This window comes from Scyliorhinus torazame, chromosome 14, assembly GCF_047496885.1.
Source record: "Scyliorhinus torazame isolate Kashiwa2021f chromosome 14, sScyTor2.1, whole genome shotgun sequence".
In the NCBI taxonomy this organism is placed as follows: domain Eukaryota; kingdom Metazoa; phylum Chordata; class Chondrichthyes; order Carcharhiniformes; family Scyliorhinidae; genus Scyliorhinus; species Scyliorhinus torazame.
Genome location: NC_092720.1, coordinates 173404254 through 173419917, shown reverse-complemented (window position 1 = coordinate 173419917; position 15664 = coordinate 173404254). Strand labels below are relative to the sequence as shown.

The window sequence follows — 15664 nt, the reverse complement described above, 5'->3', positions numbered from 1 at the left end:
GTGTCTGTCTGCAGTAATAGGTCGTCCACATACTGGACCAGACATTCGGGGCGAGACAATTTTGATAATCCATTTGCCAGCTGTCGGTGGAAAATGGAGGGGGAGTTGTGGAATCCTTGTGGAAGGCATGTCCACGTGTGCTGCTGAATTTTAAAAGTGAAGGCAAATTTGTACTGGCACGCCTTTGCCAATGGAATGGACCAGAATCCATTACTGACGTCCAAAACCGTAAAGTATCGTGAGTTGAGTCCCTGTTTGAGCATGGTCTCAGGACTTGTGGCTACTGTGGGGGCTGCTGCGGGGGTGACTTTGTTGAGTCCCCGGTAATCAATGGTCAGTCGCCATGATCCATACGGCTTTCTCACTGGCCAAATCGGGGCATTATTAGTGGAGGCTACTGATCTGAGTACGCCCTGCTCAAATAAGCTGTTGATAACTTTTGCGATTTCTCCCTCTGTCTCTTGGGGAAATCCGTATTGCTTTTGGGGTCTAGGGTCAGGTCCTGTGATTTGAACGGAACCAGTCATCCGGCCACAGTCGTGTTTGTGGGTCGCGAAGGCTGTCCTGTTCCTTTGTAAAACTGCCCTAACCTGCTTGTCCATGCTAATCGTAATCGGGTCAAACCAAAATTTGCCTACTGCACTAATCTTGTTTGCATATTCTCCTATGGTGAGCGTTGCGGGGGCTCTTGTGGATTTTGCCATTCTCCAGACACATTGGTTGACTTGATCAAAGGACAGGTTGTGGGAATTCATAAAATCTATGCCTAAAATGTGTTCTGCTGTGTGGGGTAGATCGACTAAGACTATGGGGTGCTTGGTGGTGATGTTGCCGATTTGAATGGGTACAGGTGCTGTGATGTGTCCCTGCTGTGAGTGGCCTGTAAAGCCGCTGAGGCTGATGGTGGCTGTCGTGGGCCACGTATCCTTTTGAAACATGGTGGAGGAATTGATTGTGGTGCCGGACTCCCCTGTGTCCCAGAGAAACTCGATGGGCTGTCCTCGTATCTTTGCTGCAACTTCTGGTCGGCCGGACCTATCCCAAAGGGTGTCGCAGACCCAACTGGGGTAGCCCGAACACCGTCAGTCCATTCCGTTCAGGTCCGTCTGATCTGAACCGGTGCTAACGCTATGTATTGGCTTTGTCCTGGTTTTATTTAGAGAGCCTGTCTGCTGGGCTCTCTGTTGCTTTTGTGGGGCATTGCATTCTCTTGCAAAGTGTCCACAGTTGTAACACTCCTGTGACTTTTGTAGGGGGCTGTTCTTGCCTTCATTTACCCATGCGGGGTACTGGTGTGCCTTAACTGTGTGTATGTCTGCTTCTGCCTGCTGTTCTTCTGGGTTTTTATTCAAGGGTTTGTTTTGAACAAATTGCTCCCAGGGGCGGGATAATCTTTTTGCAACCCATTTCTCCTTATGAGCCTCCTCTGAGGGATCATAATTGGCACAAGGTTTTTCTCCTGTTTCTGTGGCATGGGCGATAAGGGTGCGGGTCCATTTGGCCATGTTGTGTGGGGACAAATGGGCGCGGTCTAAGTCTCTGAAAACTGCTGCGAAATGGATCCACAAGTGTCCAGCATACGCTGTGGGGTGGTCGGTTTTCTTTTGCCTGCACTTATTGAGGCCATCTACGGGGTCACCCCGTTATGCCCGATCGCGTCTAGGATCGCGTTACGCATTTCTGCAAGGGTGCCTCCTCCTACATTCTGTGGGTCGGGAAGGGCTGCTGCGACCGCAGGGTCTTAACTCAAAACTGTGAGCTTTACTTGCTCTCACTCATCCAGGCCGTACATGGTCGCCTGCTGCTTTACTCTGGCAAAGAAGTGGTGGGGGCCTGAGGTGGGGAGGAACGTTTTGATTTTATCGCACGCGTCACGTAATTGGGTCACTGTTACGAGGGTGGTGTACAGAAATTCCGTGTCGTCCGATGTGGCTGTGCGGTGGGTGGTGACTGGGTTCATTGGAGCCTGAACTATCTGCTCTGTGGGGGGTTGGGGCGCTTTTCTCTTCTGGGGCTTTCCCTGCGCACATGTTCCCTGAACATATCTCCGCGTTGTCTCACTCAATTCTTCCCAATCAGGGCCGTCTTCCTCATCTAGCTGTGATCCAAAGGTTTCCTGGAATCCTTTTTGAACTGAAAGCAGAGATTGCAGTTCTGCAATCTGCTTCCGGCACTTTGCGTGATCTAGTGAGCTTCGTCTGTGCTCCGTGGTGGTAGTATGGAGTGCTCTTAATGCTGCCTTAAAGTCTCTGCAATGCCTCTACCTGCTTCTCAGTTTCCTCTCGTAACAGGACTGCACGTTGCGTGTCCTGATAGGTCTTTTCGTACTGGGATTGGAAGCTGCTTAAGTGCACCAGACAAGACTGGTGTGCCCACTTGGCATCATCCACCTCTCTGTCCTTTGCTGCTAACTTCCTCCTTAACTCTATGTTCTCTTTCTCTACCTCACTGACATCGACCTTGCTCATTCGATGCCTGCCTTCTATCTCTTTTCGGAGCGTCCTAACAACCTCCTCTGTGCCTCGCAATTGTGCCAAATAGGACACGATTGCCATCGGCTTGCGAGCTTTTCCTAAGCTCTTCTTGTGAATCTCACTCAGGTTCTCCCACCAAGTATGTCCTATTCTCCCGGGACCTGTTTCCTCATTTTCACAGAATTCGCTCCAAAGGGGCCATCCTTTCCCTTTGAGGTACTTTTTGATTTCCTCTTCCCAAACGGGACACTGTCCTACTCTACTGCTGGTCGCTGCGACCACAAATTCTTCGGGGCTCATGCGGCGTTGCATTGCCTGCATTGCCATCTTTCTTATCTGAATGCTTCTCTTAAAATGTGGAACAAGGGGTATTAACGCGGTGCTGTAATTACGGGTACGGCTGTCGCTATTTTCCCGAATACAAACTCCCAACAGTTTTGTCGCAACAAAAAAATCTATCACTATTACCTTATCGCCCTGTTTGTTACGCATGCATTAACACACTTCCGAATTATGAGGACTGATCAGAACTGATTGAACACTTGTGGTTATTCTGTTCTCAATTCAATTTCTAATTCAAATTTTGAGTTCTCCCAGAGTGGTTAAGCCACTTCTAGATCGGGTCCCGTCAGGATGTTGCCAGTAATATGTTGCTTACTTTTGGTTGGTTCAATTGGCTCTGTTTTATAACCTTTGCTCTAGAGTCGCCAGGTATCTTCATGATACTGCCACGAGGTTCAAGTTCAAGTAATGATCAATAATTCAACACACCAATTAGTAAGATTCAAATCAATACACATTTATTATACACAATAAATGGCTACTCATGCATAAACTCTACTTGCTAGGCTATTTCTATAACTAACAAGCCTATATTTAGCTTCGGACTGGCCCAGCAGGTCAGGGGAACAAATGGCCTTTCGTTTGGGTTCTGAGTCAGCGAGATTCAAAAGTATGGACTGGTAGCTAGGAGCGCCTATCTCGTAGTGAGCATTGACTTGAGACTTACTTTCTTGGAGGGTGCTGGAGAGTTCACTCTCAGGGGTTGCTTCGCGTTGCTGAGTGACCCTGTCAAGAAGGACGATTTGAACTTGGGGGCTTTACTTTATAGTCCCCAGGGGCATCCCGCCCTTCGGGGCGGACCCCGTACCTGGTTTCAAGTGATTGGACTTCGTTCCAATCACTTGGTTCGATTTCTCCAATGCTGGAGCTGTTCCCTGATCGTTGGGCGGTCTTTAAATGTCCGTTAACCTCTTTTGTGCTGGCACCTGCTGGCGCCGAGGAGTCTGGCTTGGCTTTGTTTACCTTAAAATGTTTCGATTGTTCCCGGGGATCGCTCATTAATATGTAGATGGCTGCTACATTACTATGCAGATGGCTGCTTGTATCGATGCTGTCTGGGTTTCTGCAGAGTCTAATACACAGTGAACTTGCACCTGCTAGTTTTTACCTGTGTTGGCTGAATTTCCCTTCAGCGTTTGCGGATCTCCATTTTAAGTTGGGAAGTGGCCAACTCCGGTGGCTACACCCCCCACCAGGGTGGCTGCGGACTGACTCCACAGCGCCGCGCAAGAGTCCCGACCGGCCATACCACATTAGTTTCACACCGCCGCAAACTTGGCCAGTCAGGAGCGGAGCATCGATGGGATGGCCTCTGACTATGGCCCCCCCAGCTGCGTGACGAAATCTTGTATGAACGATTCTCCGGAGCACGGAGAATCCAGACCCTTTTTCCACTCACTTAACCCTCCTCTGCCTTTCTGTAGCCTCTGTGCCCTCCTGACGGCTTGCATTCCAAACTAGCTTTGTACTAACAGCAAACTTGGATCCGTCACTCTCAGACTTTTTGTCTAAGTCATGAGTATGGATTGTAAATACCTTAGATCCCAACAGTGATCCCTGTGAAATTCCATGAGTTACAACCTGCTAACTTAAAAATGCTGTTAATCACTGCGCTTCATTTACTGTCCACTAACCTATCCTCTGTCCATGCGAATGCATTACCCAAATCCAGGAGCCCTTATCTTGCATATTGATGATGTGGAGCATATTGATGGCCAAGAGGGGAAGTCCATTCAACCCATCAGGTCCATGCCTGCCCCCCATGTAGTCAGTCCCATTCTCCCAATCTAGCTCCATATATCTCCAACTTTGTTTCCTTCAATAGTCAAGGTCAGTATTATGGTGGCAGAAAGGACGTTTGATGAGGACTCGTCTACTGAGGTAGTATGGGCTGAGGTTAGAAACAGGAAAGGAGAGGTCACCCTGTTAGGGGTTTTCTATAGGCCTCCGAAAAGTTCCAGAGATGTAGAGGAAAGGATTGCAAAGATGATTCTGGATAGGAGCGAAAGCAACAGGGTAGTTGTTATGGGGGACTTTAACTTTCCAAATATTGACTGGAAACGCTATAGTTTGAGTACTTTAGATGGGTCTGTTTTTGTTCAATGTGTGCAGGAGGGTTTCCTGACACAGTATGTAGATAGGCCAACGGGAGGCGAGGCCATATTGGATTTGGTACTGGGTAATGAACCAGGACAGGTGTTAGATTTGTAGGTGAGCACTTTGGTGATAGTGACCACAATTCCATTGCGTTTACTTTAGTGATGAAAAGGGATAGGTATATACCGCAGGGCAAGAGTTATGGGGGAAAGGCAATTATGATGCGATGAGGCAAGACTTAGTATGCATCAGATGGAGAGGAAAACTGCAGGGGATGGGCACAATGGAAATGTGGCGCTTGTTCAAGGAACAGCTACTGCGTGTCCTTGATAAGTATGTACCTGTCTGGCAGGGAGGAAGTGGTCGAGCAAGGGAACCGTGGTTTACTAAAGCAGTCGAAACACTTGTCAAAAGGAAGAAGGAGGCTTATGTAAAGATGAGACATGAAGGTTCAGTTAGGGCGCTTGAGAGTTACAAGTTAGCTGGGAAGGACCTAAAGAGAGAGCTAAGAAGAGCCAGGAGGGGACATGAGAAGTCTTTGGCAGGTAGGATCAAGGGTGACCCTAAAGCTTTCTATAGATATGTCAGGAATAAACAAATGACTAGGGTAAGAGTAGGGCCAGTCAAGGACAGTAGCGGGAAGTTGTGCTTGGAGTCAGAGGAGATAGGAGAGATGATAAATGAATATTTTTCGTCAGTTTTCACACAGGAAAAAAGACAATGATGTCGAGGAGAATACTGAGATTCAGGCTACTAGACTAGAAGGGCTTGAGGTTCATAAGGAGGAGGTGTTAGCAATTCTGGGAAGTGTGAAAATAGATAAGTCCCCTGGGCCGGATGGGATTTATCCTAGGATTCTCTGGGAAGCTAGGGAGGAGATTGCTGAGCCTTTGGCTTTGATCTTTAAGTCATCTTTGTCTACAGGAATAGTGCCAGAAGACTGGAGGAGAGCAAATGCTGTCCCCTTGTTCAAGAAGGGAGTAGAGACAACCCCGGTAACTAAAGACCAGTGAGCCTTACTTCTGTTGTGGGCAAAATCTTGGAAAAGGTTTATAAGAGATAGGATGTATAATCATCTGTAAAGGAATAATTTGATTAGAGATAGTCAACACGGTTCTGTGAAGGGTAGGTCGTGCCTCACCAACCTTATTGAGTTCTTTGAGAAGGTGACCAAACAGGTGGATGAGGTCCAGCAGTTGATGTGGTGTATATGGATTTCAGTGAAGCATTTGATAAGGTTCCCCACGGTAGGCTACTGCAGAAAATACAGAGGCATGGGATTCAGGGTGATTTAGCAGTTTGGATCAGAAATTGGCTAGCTGGAAGAAGACAAAGGGTGGTGGTTGATGGGAAATGTTCAGACTGGAGTCCAGTTACTAGTGGTGTAGCACAAGGATCTGTTTTGGGGCCACTGCTGTTTGTCATTTTTATAAATGACGTGGAGGAGGGCGTAGAAGAATGGGTGAGTAAATTTGCAGATGACACTAAAGTCGGTGGAGTTGTCGACAGTGCAGAAGGATGTTACAAGTTACAGAGGGACATAGATAAGCTGCAGAGCTGGGCTGAGAGGTGGCAAATGGAGTTTAATGCAGAAAAGTGTGAGGTGATTCATTTTGGAAGGAATAACAGGAAGACAAGAGTACTGGGCTAATGGTAAGATTCTTGGCAGTGTGGATGAGCAGAGAGATCTCGGTGTCCATGTACATAGATCCCTGAAAGTTGCCACCCAGGTTGAGAGGGTTGTTAATAGATTTCATAGATTTCATAGAATTTACAGTGCAGAAGGAGGCCATTCGGCCCATCGAGTCTGCACCGGCTCTTGGAAAGAGCACCCTACCCAAGGTCAACACCGCCACCCTATCCCCATAACCCAGTAACCCCACCCAACACTAAGGGCAATTTTGGACACTAAGGGCAATTTATCATGGCCAATCCACCTAACCTGCACATCTTTGGACTGTGGGAGGAAACTGGAGCACCCGGAGGAAACCCACGCACACACGGGGAGGATGTGCAGACTCCGCACAGTCAGTGACCCAAGCCGGAATCGAACCTGGGACCCTGGTGCTGTGAAGCAATTGTGCTATCCACAAGGCTACCGTGCTGCCCCAAAATGTCATGAGTAAACGAAGATGCGTAGTCGGCAGGATTCGAACCTGCGCGTGGGAACCCCAATGGATTTCTAGTCCATCGCCTTAACCACTCGGCCACGACTACATACGACTACATAAGAAGGCATACGGTGTGTTAGCTTTTATTGGTAGAGCGATTGAGTTTCGGAGCCATGAGGTCATGTTGCAGCTGTACAAAACTCTGGTGCGGCCGCATTTGGAGTATTGCGTGCAATTCTGGTCGCCGCATTATAGGAAAGATGTGGAAGCATTGGAAAGGGTGCAGAGGAGATTTACCAGAATGTTGCCTGGTATGGAGGGAAGATCTTTTGAGGAAAGGCTGAGGGACTTGAGGCTGTTTTTGTCAGAGAGAAGAAGGTTAAGAGGTGACTTAATTGAGGCATACAAGATGATCAGAGGATTGGATAGGGTGGACAGTGAGAGCCTTTTTCCTCGGATGATGATGCCTAGCACGAGGGGACATAGCTTTAAATTGAGGGGAGATAGATATAAGACAGATGTCCGAGGTAGGTTCTTTACTCAGAGAGTAGTAAGGGCGTGGAATTCCCTGCCTGCAACAGTAGTGGACTCGCCAACACTAAGGGCATTCAAATGGTCATTGGATAGACATATGGACGATAAGGGAATAGTGTAGATGGGCTTTAGAGTGGTTTCACAGGTCGGCGCAACATCGAGGGCTGAAGGGCCTGTACTGCGCTGTAATGTTCTATGTTCTATAACTGCCCATCCAGTTTCCTTTTGAAATAATTGTTTCTGCTTCCACTACTATGCGGAAGAAAATCTCTCGGCCATGACCACTCACAATGTAAAAACACATTCTTCCCCTCATTCCCTCTGCACCTCTTGCGCAAAATCTGAAATCTGTGTTCAGGTTCTTGACAATCAACCAATATGAAAAATTTGTTCCTTGTATAACTAATCCAAGCCAATCATAATCTTTCACAACTTTTTACAATATGCCGTTGATCTCCTTTGCTCCGTGGAGAACACCCCCATCTTTCAAACCTAACCTTGTAAATAATACCGGCCCCAACATCTCTGCCATTCCTGGAGCCAATCTGAAATTTCTCAGATTTTCCCTAAGTACCTGAACTGGACACAAGACCCTGGTTGGGACCTGATCAGATCTTTATCAAGTGCTGCAGCAATGTGTTTTAGAACTCTTGGATGTAGGGCATCAGGTCCTCAGGATTTGTTGTGTTATAATCCCTCAATTTTCCCTATTGATATTATTTAATTTAAGTTACTCACTTTACTTAACCCCTTGGTTGCTCTCTCATTGCGGTATTTAATTTGTGTATTCTAAAATGAAAACAAACACAATATAGTTGTTCAATGTCTCTGTCGTTTCTCCAGTCAGCATGACAATTTATACTGTCTCTGCCTTGAATGGATCAATGTTTAATTAAGCTACTCAGTGTCTTTTTGTACATCAGATAAATACATTTTTTCAATTGCATTACATTAATATATGAAATATATTCCTGATTAGTTTATTCTTGGTATCGTTTTTGGGTTTTATATTACTTTCGCTGGCCTTCTGCTGTTTTCTAAGGTACACTCTATCATTAGACTCAGTATTATTATAATGTTACATTATATTATAAACCTGTTCCTTTAAATTCATATTCTTAATTTCCCTAATAAACCAAGAATCAATGTTAAAACTGAGCTTGTGTTTTTTCTATTGAATGGATTTTTGCCAGAACATTTTGAGCACTGTTTATTGAGTTAGGGAGTAGAGATAATTTTGAATAACCTATGTTTTTATTGTTGATTATTGGAAATAAGATATAGATTTAAGTGAGGTTAATTTAGTGTTTCTGTATAAGAAGGGGTTAAAACTTTTGTTAGATTCCTCAACAACTGTGCTTGTGTGTATGGGTGTTTATGATTTCATCTCAAACTGTGTCTCTGTTTGGCTTAAGAGAGTTTATGACATGAAAATTAAACAAAAAGTTGGGGAATAAATGAGCTGTTGCTTCGTAGTGTGTATGGGAGTAAGGTTGCGGGGCACATTTAAGAAGAAATACCATCTGAGTGTAGTTTAACTAAACCTTAGCAGGAAGAGGGGAACAGGTCTCACAGCTCTGCCAGAAACAGAAAAACAATACAGTGGCATAATGGGCAAGAAAACAAGCTCCTGAAACTAAAGTTATGAAAAGTGGGGTGCCAAGGAAGATTGAAGTTAAAAGGGAAACAGGAACTGGAATTTGAGCAGGATTCTTTTCACTTAAGTTAAAGAGAGAACTGGAAGGTACACACAGGGTAAAATTGGCAAGGGAAAAGCCAGGTATCAGGTTGGTGTCCTTTCTACAGTCTGAGAAATGACAGTTCTCTAATTGGGGATGGGTATCTGAGTGATTGTGTGGAAGCTTGAATGCTTGTGGCAATTTAAGACAGATAAATATTGAAAGGAGAGTTGGAAATCCTAGAAGTGAATCATTGCTGAAAACAATTGAGAGAAAGCATTGTGTAGGAAAAGATTCTAAGTTGTGTATTTTCAGGAGTGGACTTTAGAAACATGCATGTGGAAACATGTGTGTGGAAGCCAGAGGCCAGTTAGCTCACAGTGTAATAACCATCTCGGGGGATTTGTGGGGAAATCCACAGATGTTCGATGGGGTGTCATCAGTCCCTTGGTGCCAGAGTGGTGTGTAGCTGACAACCGTTTGGCTGTTGATTTACAGAACTGGGTATTTCCTGAGAAAGTTGTATTTAAGACTTATTTTGTAACTTGCGTTATCCTTAAAATCTGTGTACATTTGTAAAGATAAATGGGAGTGAAGGAATATTTTATAATAGAAACATAGAAAATAGAAGCAGGGGGAGACCAATTGGCACTTTTAATTGCTTCATCATTCATTATTATAATGGCTGATCATCCAACTCAATAGACTGATCTCAACATTGCCCCCTCCGACCCACATTCTTGGATTCCCTTTGCCCCAAGTGCGAGATCTAACTGCTTCTTGTAAACATGCAATGATTTGGCCTCAACTGCTTTCTGTGATGGCGAATACCCAAGCACTCCGGGGTGAATAAATGTTTTCTCACCTCAGTCCTATATGGTCCATCCCGTATCCTCAGAATATGACTCCTGGTTCTGGACAGCGCTACCATTGGGAAAAACCTTCTTGCATCTACCCTGTCCAACACTGTTCGAACCTTATAGTTTTCGATGAGGTCCACCTTCATTCTTCTGAATTCCAGCCAATGCAATCCTAACAAATCAATCTCTCCTCATACGTCAGTCCTGCCGTCCCAGTAATTAATCTGATAAACTCTACACTCCCTCTATAGCAAGAGTATCTTTCCTCAGATAAGGAGACCAAAACTGCACACAATGTACCAGATGTGGCCTCACCAAGGCCCTGAATAATTGCAATAAGACATCCCTGCTCCTGTACTCATGCTCTCTCTTTGAAGGCTAACATACCATTTGCCTTTTGTATCACCTGCTGCACTTGCCTGCTTATTTCAGTGACTGGTGTTCGAGGACATGCAGCTTTCATTGCAGAGCCACTCTCTTAATTTATGGTTATTCAGGTAATAATCTGACTTTCGATTTTTGCTACCAAACTGGATAACCTCACATTTATCAAATTATACTACATCTGCCATTCATTTGCTCACTCACTCAACTTGTACAACCCACACTGAATCCTCTTCACAGCTCACCCTTCCACCCAACATGTGCCACCTGCAAGTTTGGAGATATTTTGTTTCCTCATTTAAATAATTTATGTGTATTGTAAATAGCTGGAGTCCCAGCACTGATCCCTGCAGCATCCCACCAGGTACTACCTGCAATTTGGAAAAAAAAATGTTTATTCCTACTCTTTCGTGTCTGACAGCCACATGTGCTTTAATTTACATGCTAATCTCTTATATTTGACTTTTCGAAAGGCCAAATAAACCACATCCACTGTCCTCCCTTCATCAATGCTATGAGTTACAACCTCAAAGCATTCTTGTAGATTTGTCAAGCTTGATTTGCCTTTCATAAATATTTGTTGACTCTGTCCGATCTTGTCACTGCCTTCCAAGTGCTCTGCAACCTCACCTTCGATAATGGATTCTCGCATTTTCCCCACTGCTGACATCATGCTTACTGGTCTATAATTCCCTGTTTTCCCTCAACCTCCCTTTTTAAATTGTGGGGTTACATTATCTACTGCACAATCTGAAGGAACTGTTCCAGCATCTATCGAATCTTGCAAGATGACCACCAATGCATCCATTATATCGAGGGACATATCAGACCCTGGGGATTTATCCGCCTTCAATCCCATCAATTTCCCCGAAACCATTTCTCTACTTGTACTGATCCATTCAGTTCCTCCATCTCACTAAACCTGTGTTCCCCAACATTTCTAGTTTGTTATTTGTGTTCCTTTGTGAAGATAGAACTAAAGTAAATATTTAATTGACCAGCCATTTTTTTCTTGCCCATTATAAATTCCTGTTTTTAACTGTGTGATCTACATTTGTCTTCACCAAAATCTTTCCCTTCACATACCTCTAGAAGCTTTTACAGTCAGTTTTTATGATTTCCACAAGCACTATTCTATTTTGCTGTTCTTATTCAATCTCTTCGTCCTCCTCTGCCGAATTATAACTTCTCCCAATCCTCAGGTCTGTTGTTTTTCTTGGCAATTTGTATGCTTCTTCCTTGATCTAATACTATCTCTAATTTCACATGTAAGCCACGGTTTGGCCATGTTTCCCATTTTACTTTTGCATCAGACAGGGACAAACAATTGTTGCAGTTCACCAATGTGCTCCTTGAATGTTTGCCATTGCCTATCCACCAACATCCCTTTCAGTAATGTAATAATAATATTTATTATTGTCACAAGTAGGCTTACATTAACACTGCAATGAAGCTACTGTGAAAATCCCCTAGTCGCCACACTCCGGCACCTGTTTGTGTACACTGAGGAGAATCCAGAATGTCTAATTCACCTGAGAGCACATCTTTTGGGATTCATTCATAATCCTTCATCACCAACTCCTGCCTCATATCATTATAGTTTCCTTGATTTGAATTTAGGAACCTAGTCTCAGAATCAACAACACTCTATCTTGATGAAAGGTTCTGTCATACAATGGTCGCACTTCCCCAAAGGGTCGCACAACTAGATTACCAATGATTACTTTCTCGTTACAAAATATCCAGTTTAAGTGGCCTGTCCTCCAGTTTATTCCTCAATGTATTGTTCCAGAAAACCATCCTGTATACTTTCAGAATTCCTCCTCGCTGCGGCTGGTAAAATTTTGAATTGAGCAATCTATACGCAGATTAAAATTACCCCTAATTACAGATCTTCATTCATTGTATGCACCTTTAATTTCTGTTAATGCCATTCCCAACATCACTACAGTTTGGTGGCCTAGCTACAACCCCCACTAACTTTTTTTTACCCTTTGGTGTTTCTCAGGAAAGGAGGAGTATCCCCGATAGTAAAGGATGACATGAGCCATTTTGTTTTCATTTCAGATTTCCAGCTTTGAATAACTCCCAGTTGGGTGATGTTATGTAGGTGGAAACCAATTGCAGGAATGAGCTACAATTATTGAAGTAAAATGCTGCTGTGCTAAACCTTGAGGCAAAATGCCAGAAAAGCTTGATTGGCTAATACCACAGTCTATACAGGGTGTATACTGTCTTACTGAGGCGTTGGAACCTGTGTAAAACTCTAGGGACAGTGTGCACCAGAGAATATTTGAAATGAGATTTAAATGTAAGTATGATCAGCAAATATTTTAACTATGACCTGTAATTGTAAGTATGTTTACGCAACTTATATTGTCTTGCAATGTACTGAAAGGAATTGAATAGCATTGCACTATATGTAATGTCATACTAAAATTGTTATGCAATGTGCTTTTACAATTTTTATGAATAAAATATGTTTTTAGACAAAAAATTGAAAAACCTTCTTTTAGCACGATGTCGAATGTTCAACAGAGAATGCAAGTATTTACAGTCACAACGAGGTGTTACGATAAGCTTGGTTGGTGTGTGGTCAATTCCAGCCCACTTGACCTGAAGTCTCAATACAATTGAAATTAACCAATAATTCTTATAAAACACAAGAAGTCTTTGGCTGCCCAACAATTCCAATCACCAGGTTTGTAAATGTATACATAATTAATGTTTAATAATAACTAACTAATATTGAATAGGTAACAAATACAACTGGTAACTATTGTGTAATTCCTATTCCTCTTCACCCCCCCCCCACACACACACTTTAATTCACACCACTCTCTAGATACACAAGGCAGACAAACACAGAGGGTGTAAAGAATAATATCCCAATAAGTAAAAGGGATACAAGTATTGATTTCAGGTAGACATCTTCGAATTAGATTCCTTTCTGTCTCGGCTATCAGTTGGCTGTTCTTGCTTTCTGTCTGTAATGGTTTTTCACTGCAGTTTCATCAGAATCTCAATACTTCTCTGCAGATTCAGAAACCAGCAGGCTCAAAAACTTTTTGGAATGAGAGAGTGCAACTCACAGCTGCTTCTCTCAAAATTTCCTGGGTCCTCTGAAAAACTCCCAGCTGACTGAAGCCAATCATTGCCTGGTGGCAAATCCATTGACCACCAGCTAAACAATCAAACTGAATCCCTTTGACCTCTCGGGTTCCAGAAAGCCTGAGTTCTTCTGTTAAAAATCGAAAACTTCACAGCAAAATAAATGATTTTGGAACTTTTGTGTTACTCACTGCCTCTGCTCGACTTAAAGGTGTATGTTCATGAAATCTCCAGGATCGCAAATGATAACGACAACTTAAATAAATGGGAAATACTGGCCCCAGTATTAATATTAAATATCATGTTATGCATAGGATGGCTCTGGACATGAAAGGGAACATGTTGGAGGGGATGTAAAAGAAGAATTCAAAAATAATATTGCTCGGTAAATCTGGTATACGCTGTTCACCTGGCTGACATTCTTCACTGTTTACTCGTAATCTGACTTTCACTGTTACCGTTAACCTAATTTGCATTCTACTTGATTTACACTGTTCATGGTTAATCTGATTTACACTTCGCTCTTCCGTGAATTCATTCTAGGACAATAGAGGGGATAACCAGACACTTATCATTGTATTTAATAAAATGATTATTTGTAGAATTCAACATTACAAATTCTGATTTGTCCCTAACCAACACCGTGTCAGAAATATTTCTATATGCTCTTAATCAAGCGAAGAATCAATAAATTAAACAAAACGACAGGGTTGACAGTCCCTGGTGGGCATTGTAACTAACATAAAATGTCAACAAATTAAATCAAAATGTAATTCCCGGGGTGGTGATGCACCCAAAGCTCTGTAGTGCCCAACAGTCGTGAAAGGCCAGACGTGTGCCATTGGACAGAGCGTGCTCCCTCTCCAAAGACCACCTGACCAGGAAAAACCTTTTTGTCATCAAGAGTAGAAATCCATCAGAGATTGCCTCTCTGAGGAAGTTACGTGCCTATATTGTCTCTCCTTGTTCTTTTAACCAAACTGAATCACTTAACATTAAATTGAATAACATATCAAATGATTGTGCTGTGTTGTTCTTTGTTCTATGTTTGTTCAACAGAAATTGGAAATAGGACCAGGTGGAGGCCATTGGGCCTTTTCGCGCACGTTGTTAATTATTTGGCTCGTCGCTTTTGGTGTATGATTCCTGCTCTGGGGATCGGGAACCAATTAATTGTATTTATTCACTATCTCCAGAAGCAAGAAAAAAAACTTAATTGAATCGAATATGTGAGAGGTCCCAGGTTCAAATCCCGAATTGTCCCATGCATGTCCCATGCATATTTATTGCCATAAGGGGTGCAGAGATTGCTGGAATGGCAGGATTGTCGTATGAGGTGACATTAGGTCTGCAACAAATGTACTGTACTGGCGTTTTCAGAGAATGACAGTGGATCTCAGTGAAAAATAGGAAATTCTGGCAGGACTGGATGCAAGAATGTTGTGTCCTTTGTCCATGAGTCAAGAGGAAAGTGGCACAGTCTTGGGATAGGTGTAGACCACCTGAGGCCAGTGGCGAAGCTACATTTTTGGGACTCTGAAGCTCTAACTGTTATGGGGGCCCTTCGCAACCAGCAATGAGGACTGGGTAACCAGTGTTATCTTATTCAATGGGGTTGTTCCACAACAGATCACCACAATTTAAAAAAATATTTTAACCACTACATCTCAGATTTTGATTAAAATTGCTGTACTGGATTATCCCACGTGTCAAAGTCATTGGTGTGAATAAAAATTTCCTATGCCTTATAGCTTTTGAGTTATGGGGGGATGAAAATTAGGGAAATGTTATATACATGCATGAAGCATCATAGAATGATGAAATAAAACATAGAAAAGATCACAGTCAATATAATCTTTTATTTTAGATACCTATGAGAATACATACTACATGAAGCACATTTTACAAAATACTCTTCTCTGTTTTTTCTGGCAACATATTCGCGTACAATTTTGTCATATGAGAGCTTCTTGCAATGTCATTTTCTAGAGACAATATGCATAAAGAATATAAGCACTCTTCAGTCATGGTAGACCGAAATTTGTTCTTGATAGCTTTGAAAAATTCCTTTC

General features: G+C 43.2%; 1 long non-coding RNA gene and 1 other non-coding gene across 2 annotated transcripts in view; one reads left to right on the top strand and one right to left on the bottom strand.

The window, feature by feature from the left end:
* The window catches only part of LOC140390231 (uncharacterized), a 39351-nt gene extending 26394 nt beyond the window's left edge, over window positions 1-12957 (top strand). Inside the window, exon 3 of the long non-coding RNA XR_011934588.1 lies at window positions 12549-12957. This is a non-coding gene — a long non-coding RNA (uncharacterized lncRNA). The remainder of the gene's footprint in view (window positions 1-12548) is intronic.
* On the bottom strand, window positions 7049-7130 carry trnas-aga (transfer RNA serine (anticodon AGA)). Its single transcript has one exon. It is a non-coding gene; the product is annotated as a tRNA-Ser (tRNA).
* Window positions 12958-15664: the final 2707 nt, after the last annotated feature.